The sequence below is a fragment of the Ornithorhynchus anatinus genome, chromosome 1 (assembly GCF_004115215.2).
Source record: "Ornithorhynchus anatinus isolate Pmale09 chromosome 1, mOrnAna1.pri.v4, whole genome shotgun sequence".
Classification (NCBI taxonomy): Eukaryota; Metazoa; Chordata; class Mammalia; order Monotremata; family Ornithorhynchidae; genus Ornithorhynchus; species Ornithorhynchus anatinus.
Window position 1 is genome coordinate 103,792,441 of NC_041728.1, and position 7,794 is coordinate 103,800,234.

The 7,794-nt window shown below is 43.8% G+C and overlaps 1 non-coding gene across 1 annotated transcript; it reads left to right on the plus strand.

Moving 5' to 3' along the window:
• Window positions 1–333: 333 nt before the first annotated feature.
• LOC114816025 lies at window positions 334–471 on the plus strand. The gene has a single exon (XR_003763805.1). It is a non-coding gene; the product is annotated as a small nucleolar RNA SNORA7 (small nucleolar RNA).
• Window positions 472–7,794: the final 7,323 nt, after the last annotated feature.

Genomic DNA, 7,794 nt, shown 5'->3' on the forward strand with positions numbered 1-7,794 from the left:
TCAGGGAACGGATCTACCAACGCTGTTGCTTAGTACTCTCCCTAGAGCTCAGTACAGTGTTCTGCGTACAAGCACCTAAGAAATGCCGTTGATGATGATGATGGTACCCCTTTTCACTGCCTTGCATTACCTGAGGGTGGGGATCAGGAGGCCTTCCCTAACTACACCCTTCTTTCCTCTTCTCCCATTCCATTCAGTGTCACCCATCCCAGCCCCACAGCACTTGTATCTGTAGTTGATTTATTTCCATTAATGTCTGTCTCCCCGTCTAGACTGTAAGCTCACTGTGGGCTGGGAATGTATCTGTTTATTGTTATATTGTACTCTCCCAATCCCCTCTCAGGGTCCCACCTGTAGGGTTTCCAGTACTCTACCAGTCTCAGCGAGAGGAGGGAAAGTCAAGCAGGGGCATACCCATTCCATTCCTAGCTTGGGCAATGGCTAGCGAGTGGAAGGCAATCTGCTACAAATCAAAACTCACCCATGCTGGGCAGCAGCGGCATGGGAGAGAGTCAAGGGCAGAGACTCATGTTTACTGTGCTGAAGGCGGCAATGGTAAACCACTTCCATAGTTTAAATGAGAAAACTCTATGGATTCACTACCAGAACGATTGCAGATGGAGAGCGGGGCGTTCTGGGAGAGATGTGCCTGTAGTGTCACTATGGGTTGGAAACGACTTTAAGCCCGTCAAGGGGCAGAGACTGTCTCTATCTGTTACCGATTTGTACATTCCAAGCGCTTAGTACAGTGCTCTGCACATAGTAAGCGCTCAATAAATACTATTGAATGAATGAATAGTCTTCTGGTGGCCTGGAGCAGCACTGGAATGACTGCTGGGTGATTGGATATGGGCTGGAAAGGGATCAAAAGGAGAGCCCCAGAACCGTAGCACTGGAGAAAGGACCAGATCAGCAATTAGCCCCTCTGCACAACCTAGCACAGAGACCCACAAAAATGTCCAGTGAAACTGTACAAATCCTTTAACCCCCACAAGTCAATGTGTTTGTGTGTGTGTGTGTGTGTGTTTGTACAGAATCCCTCCACTTGTAAGTAGGATGGACATTTTAGAATGGAGAGAAAGGGACCTGCCAGATGCACCTCTCAGAGTGGTTTCCTGATCATCTTTTTCTTTTGTGTGTTTGTGATATATGTTAAGGGCTTGCTATATGCCAAGCACTATATGGAGCACTGATACAAGATAGTCAGGTCAGGCACAGTCCCTCTCCAACTTGGGGCTCACAGTCTGTGAGCTAGGAAGAACAGGAATATAGTCCTCTTTTGACAGATGAGGAAACTGAAACACAGATAGTTGAAGTGATTTTCCCAAAGTTACCCAGGAGGAAAGTAGTAGTAGTAATAATAATAATAACAATGGTATTTGTTAAGCGCTTACTATGTGCTGAGCACTGTTCTAAGCACTGGGGTGGATACAAGGTAATCAGGTTGTCCCATGTGGGGCTCACAGTCTTAATCCCCATTCTACAGATGAGGAAACTGAGGCCCAGCGAAGTGAAGTGACTTGCCCACGGTCACACAGCTGACAAGTGGCTGAGTCGGGATTAGAGCCCATGACCTCTAACTCCCAAGCCTGGGATCTTTCCAGTAGGCCATGCTGCTTCTCTAGTAGTAGTATTTATCAAGTCCTTATTGTGTGCTGAGCATTATACAAAGTTCTGGGAGAGAATACACATGAAGAATTAGACACGGTTTTTGTTTCTCGAGCAGCTCACAGTCAACTAGGAAGAAGGGACTTGAGGCAGACATATCAGGGATGATGAAACATTAAAACACAACATAGACAAGTACACAAAATCAAAACAAAATCAGTAGGATGCTGTGACTAGAGGAGCAGAATTTCAGGCTCCTTGGGGTTCAGAGTTCAAGGTACACTTGCAGACACCAGTTTTCCTGCAGTTTTGTGGAGGCCTCATGCTGAGAGTGTATGATCCGTCCTTTCCTCTCCATCCAAACTGTTACCACATTAATACTCATCCTATCTTGCCTAGATTACTGCATCAGCCTCCTTGCTGACCTCACAATCTCCTGCCTTTTTCCACTCCAGTCCATACTTCACCCCACTGCCTGGATCATCTTTCTACAGAAATGTTCAGGACATGTCACCTTCCCTCCTCAAAAATCTCCAGTGGTTGCCTATCCACCTCTGTAGCAAACAAAAACTCCTTATCAATTAGCTTTAAAGCACTCCATCACCTTGCCCCCTCCTACCTCACCTTGCTTCTCTCCTTCTATAACCCAGCCCGTATACTTTGCTCCTCTAGTGCTAACCTTCTCATTGTGCCTCGATCTCGCCCACGTCCTGCCTCTTGCCTGGAACGCCCTCTTTACTCAAATACATCAGACAATTACTATGCCCCTCTTCAAAGCCTTACTGATGGCACATCTCCTCCCAGAGTAAACCTCACCTTTCCTCATTTCCCACTCTCTTTTGCATCATCCTGACTTGCTCCCTTTGCTCTTCATCCCATCCCAGCCTCACAACACATATGTATATATCTGTAATTTTACTGATTTGTATTGATGTCTTTATCCCCCCACCCCCAGCCAGACCGTGAGCTCATTGTGGGCAGGGATTGTCACTCTTTATTTTTGTACTGAACTTTCCCAACTGCTTAGTACAGTGCTCTGCACACACTAAGTGCTTAATAAATACAATTGAATGACTGAATGAATTTATCCCCAGTTCAATGGGCATGGAGCATGACTAAGGCAGAGACCCTTGGTGGTAGTGGAGAAGTCAGGGAAGAGGGGGAAGGTGGCAGTTACCACAGATGCTTTTCTAGGTAGTGATGGATTGGAAGACCAAGTAATAGAGTTGGAACTAGAAACCAGATCCTCTGATTCCCAGGCCTGTGCTCCTCCCACTAGGCCACATTGCTGCTGCATATCCTGGGATGAAAATTCTCAGGGGAGTCAGGATGGGTTTTTTCTGGGGATTTGGGCTGTAGGTTTATTGTTCCTTCTCAGGGAATCTTATCTATGGGACTGCTTGCCACTCACAGCAAATCTAAAAGGAAAATGTGTAAGAAGCAACTTTAAATTGACCTCATTCTCATCTATCTTATCACCAACCTCTCGCCCATGTCCTGTCTTTGGCCTGGAACTCCTTCCCCCTTCAAATCCAACAGACAATCACTCTCCTCCCAACAAAGCCTTTTTACAAAGCACATCTCCTCCAAGAGGTTTTACCCAACTAAACTCTCATTTCCTTTTTTCTTACTCCTTTCTACATCACCCTCGCATTTGGATTTGCACCCTTTATTCACCCCACTCTCAGCCCCACAGCACTTATGTACAGTGATTTATTTATATTGCTTCCTGTTTCCCACTCTAGTCTTTAAGCTCCTTGTAGGCAAGGAAAGTATCTACCAACTTTGTTATATTGTACTCTCCCAGGGCTTAGTATAGTGCTGTGCACACAGAAAGCACTAAATAAGTACAATTGATTTTTTGATTGACAAACTGTCAAAAAAACCAGTGGAAAATCATACTCCTTCAGGCTTCTCAAGACCACTGTCTGCAGGATTGATGAAATTCTGGCCCTTCTCTCTGGTTTGGGCTTTTCTGGGACCTAGCAAGCCAGAAGGCACTCACAGAGTAGGCTGACCCTCTGCTTAAGGGGATCACAGAAAGGCAGGGGTGAAAGATTTATCTTCCTCAGTGTCTCATTTAAACTTTCTGCCATGTGGAAGCCTCCTCTGCCTCTGGCTTTGCTCATTATTACTACATCAAATCCTCCTTTTTGCCTCTTTCATTAAAGTGACTCTGAACACTTCACCCCTCCTACTTGTCCCCTCTTCCCCATTACAATCCATCTGACCTCCCAGTCAGCATCCCTGATGTGTGGAAGCATTTTTTTTTTTTTGGTGACTTGGGGTCTTCATGTGAACAAAGGCAGAATCCTAGCTTTTGAAGAGGCTCAAGAGCATTCTACTCATTTGAGTTCCAATCTTGGCTGAATAGCTCACTAAAGCTTTAATCAAAATCATTAAATCCTCCCGGCGTCATTTTGTACACCTCTTGTTTACGTTCATTGCCCAAGAAGTAGTAAGAAAGAGACTATTAGTGTGAGCTTATGAAGACTTCATTCAAAATGATAAGGAAAATAAAAACTCCTCCCACCTAGAAACAAAACATGATTTTACCTTTCCAGTTGACTATTGAATTTTACAGTGTAGCAGAACCATTCATGGCGGAAACACCTCCGTTACACTGTTAGAGCTGAGGGTTTGGAGTCCTGGGTGTTTTGGATGTTGAAACTACACTCGGTCCTTTGAGAAAACTCCATGCAGTGGCTTCCCCTCAGTGTTTTCGGCTAGTTATCTGCCTGGTTGGCTGCTGTACTGTATTTCAATCTTGCACGGTAATGAGCAGAAGCAATCCCGTTGAAATTAGGTGTATATGACTTTAACTCCTTTTTTTTTTTTTTGGCGGGGGGGCCAGCTTTTCATCATTCAGGCCATCACATCATTACATTGGGTTTGCAATTGGCAACTTCTCCCTACTGTTTGCAAGTTGAATGCAGATTCGAACAGCGGGAGACTGACCTAACTCTGTTCACGACCCATGCAACAATTCCCATACAAAATACACTAACGTCTCGAAAGTTTGTTCAGAAAGATTGCTTTTCCTGGAAATCTCCTAGAGGAAAGTGAACCATTTTGAGCTATTGGCTAAACACTTAGCGTTAGGTGAATTGACCACTTTTCAAAATGAATGAATTAGCTTTGTTTCCCTACTCTCCCAAAGTAAATATTCTCCTGCTATTGATATTGCATCATTCAACAGCCAGGCGTTGTCAAGTGCCAAATTAAAGCAGCTAATGAAGGAACTACGCTTCTTTAAAGTGTTAGCCTTTTATGGCGTTCTTGTTCCAGGAATCAATACCATCAATCTAATAACACCTAAAGGACAATGCTTTCAGCCATTCCGGACTGCTGTTGCAGAGAAACCATTTCTACTTGTAAATGGTTATTACCACCTAGCAGAACAGATTCTTCTTACCTTCAAATTCACTCCTGGTCAACAATCATTGCTTTAAGGTCTTTACAGGTTGAGGTTCTGACCTTGCCTCCTCCTAACTCACCTTCCTCCTTTCCTCCTACAGCCCAGCCCGCACACTCCACTCCGCTGCCGCTCGCCTCCTCACGATGCCTCGCTCTCGCCTGTCCTGCCCTCAACCCATGGCCTATGTCCTATCTCTGATCTGGAATGCCCTCCCTTTTCATATCCGCCAAACTAACTCTCTTCCCCTCTTCAAAGCCCTACGAGAGCTCACCTCCTCCAGGAGGCCTTCCCAGACTGAGTTCTACCTTTCCCTCTGCTCCTCCTCCCTTCCCAATAGCTCCTACTCCCTCCATCTGCTATACCCCCTTCCCCACCCCACAGCACTTGCATATATTTGTACATATTTATTACTCTATTTTATTCATGTTGTGCATTTATCTATAGTTCTATTTATCTTTTTTGATGTTAGTGATGCCTGTGTGCTTGTTTTGTTTTGTGGTCACTATGTCCCTTCTAGACTGTGAGCTTGTGATTGGGTAGATAGGGTTCGTCTCTATCTGTTGCTGAATTTTACTTTCCAAGTGCTTAGTATAGTGCTCTGCACACAGTAAGTGCTCAATAAATACGATTGAATGAATGAATGAATGACTCTCTGGTAAGGCAGTATAGTTACATGCTCCTTCTTCCACTTTAGCTTTGTGTGTGTGTGTGTGTGTGCAGTTAGAGGAGTGGTCAGGGTGGAGTAGGATTTAAAAATTTTAGCACTCTAGATATAAATCTATTGCAGGTTAAAGCAATTGATTTTGTTCAATTCAGTTTGTGACATTTTTTCAATATCTTTGATGCACATGAAAAAACCCATCTTTTCCTCAAAATTTGGATCAGGAAGCAGGTTTGAGATCTTTCCATTAGTTGTCAAAATCAACCATAGATCTTAACTTCTTGTGGTGATATGGTTCCCATTCCCATTTCCTCATGTCGGGGTGTTAAACCCCAGTTTCCTGGCTTGATTTTAGTGTGAGTAATTGCAGTCTGTCATTGGAAAATCCTCTATTTTGATTCAGATAGAACTTATTTTCTCACCCACCTTTCTAAAAATGTGCTAAACTGTGACTAAACTGTGATTTGGTGAGGAACTTTGAAAACCTAGATATTTCATATGCATATTGTGTGTGTGTGTGTGTGTGTGTACGCTTGTATATGTACACATATATACAGATGCTTTTCAGTTCTGAAGATGATATTACTGAAGGTGTGGGGTTATCAGTGCATGCAGGCATGACTGAGTAGACTACATTATGATATGCAATTTCATCTACACCATGTGCATGGAAAGATTAGCCCTTCTATTACTGTTGCATTTGTTACCCACAATGCCTGATAGTGTATTCACAATTTTGCTTAAGTTTTTTCTCTGAGGAAGTCACCCCATTTCTTGTTCCTGCAAGCCAGGCTGCTCTATCCTGTACTGCTGCCTCCCAACTATCCACTGTTATTTCATATTGTTAGAGATTTGGTTTCACCTTGTATACAATATCTTTCTTCTATTCATTCTTTCCACTATTACCCCGTTCCATGTGAAGAGAGAACAATTGTTGGGGTATTCTGTCATTCATCCTAGCATATTCTGTCTAGCAAAGGAATGATGGGATGAGCCCCATTTTGCTGATGGTGATCTGACTGGACTCATTGTTTATGATCCTGTCTCACTACTTAATGCTAAGAATCACACGTCGAAGCCATCAAAGGCAGGGCCAGGTCTCACAGTCATGAGGAAGGTCTAAACTTTGATGTCATATTGGCATCACATACTGTCATTGAGCTCCCCCACACTAGCCTTATTTATTTGGTTTCCTCCCTTTTTGTCTATCCCTATATCACTGGACAATAGACTGTAAGCTCCTTGAAGGCAGGATCTTTTCCAAGTGCTTAGTTTAGTGCTTTGCATACAGTCAGTGCTCAAAAAATACCATTGGTGAATAGAATTTAGTGACAAAATTCACCTTTGTGTCACTCATGTTGATTCTTGACTTTGGGTAGGATTTTCCAAGAGCCAGCTAGTATGAAACCTCAAACTTCTTGTCAGTCCAGTGCTCTTTTCTGATTCTGGGAAGTGTTTCAAAATCATCTTCACACCTTCTGGTGTGTATGTATCCAAAGCATCACCATTGTAGAGGAGCTTCTATTTGAATGATTCAAGACTTTTGAGGATGCATTCTGATTGTTGAGTTGAAAGAGTCTTCTCAGAAGACTGGAATCGTATTTAGACCCCAACTTCTTTGTTGCCTCCTCAAGGAAGGTTGCTTAGAATCAGCATGGCATAGCGGATGGAGCACAGGCCTGGAAGTCAGAAGGTCATGGGTTCTAATCCTGCCTCCACCTCCACCACTTGTCTGCTGGGTGGCCTTGGGCAAGTCTCTTCTCAGTCCTCAATTACCTCCTCTGTGATATGGGGATTAAGACTGTGTCCAACTCAATTTGCTTGTATCCACCTCAGCACTTAACAAACCCCAGTACAGTGCCTGGCACATTATAAGCACTTAACAAATTGCCTTGTTTTATGCTGTGGGGTCATCTCTGACTCATAGCAACTCCGTGGACACATCTCTTCCAGAACCCCCCACACCACCTGCAATTATTCTGATAGTGGATCCATTGAGTTTTCTTGGTAAAAATACAGAAGTCTTAAACATTGCCTTCTTCCACGCAAACAGTGAGCCCCTGCTCTCAATTCCTTCCCATGCTACTGCTGCCCAGAACAGGTTTTG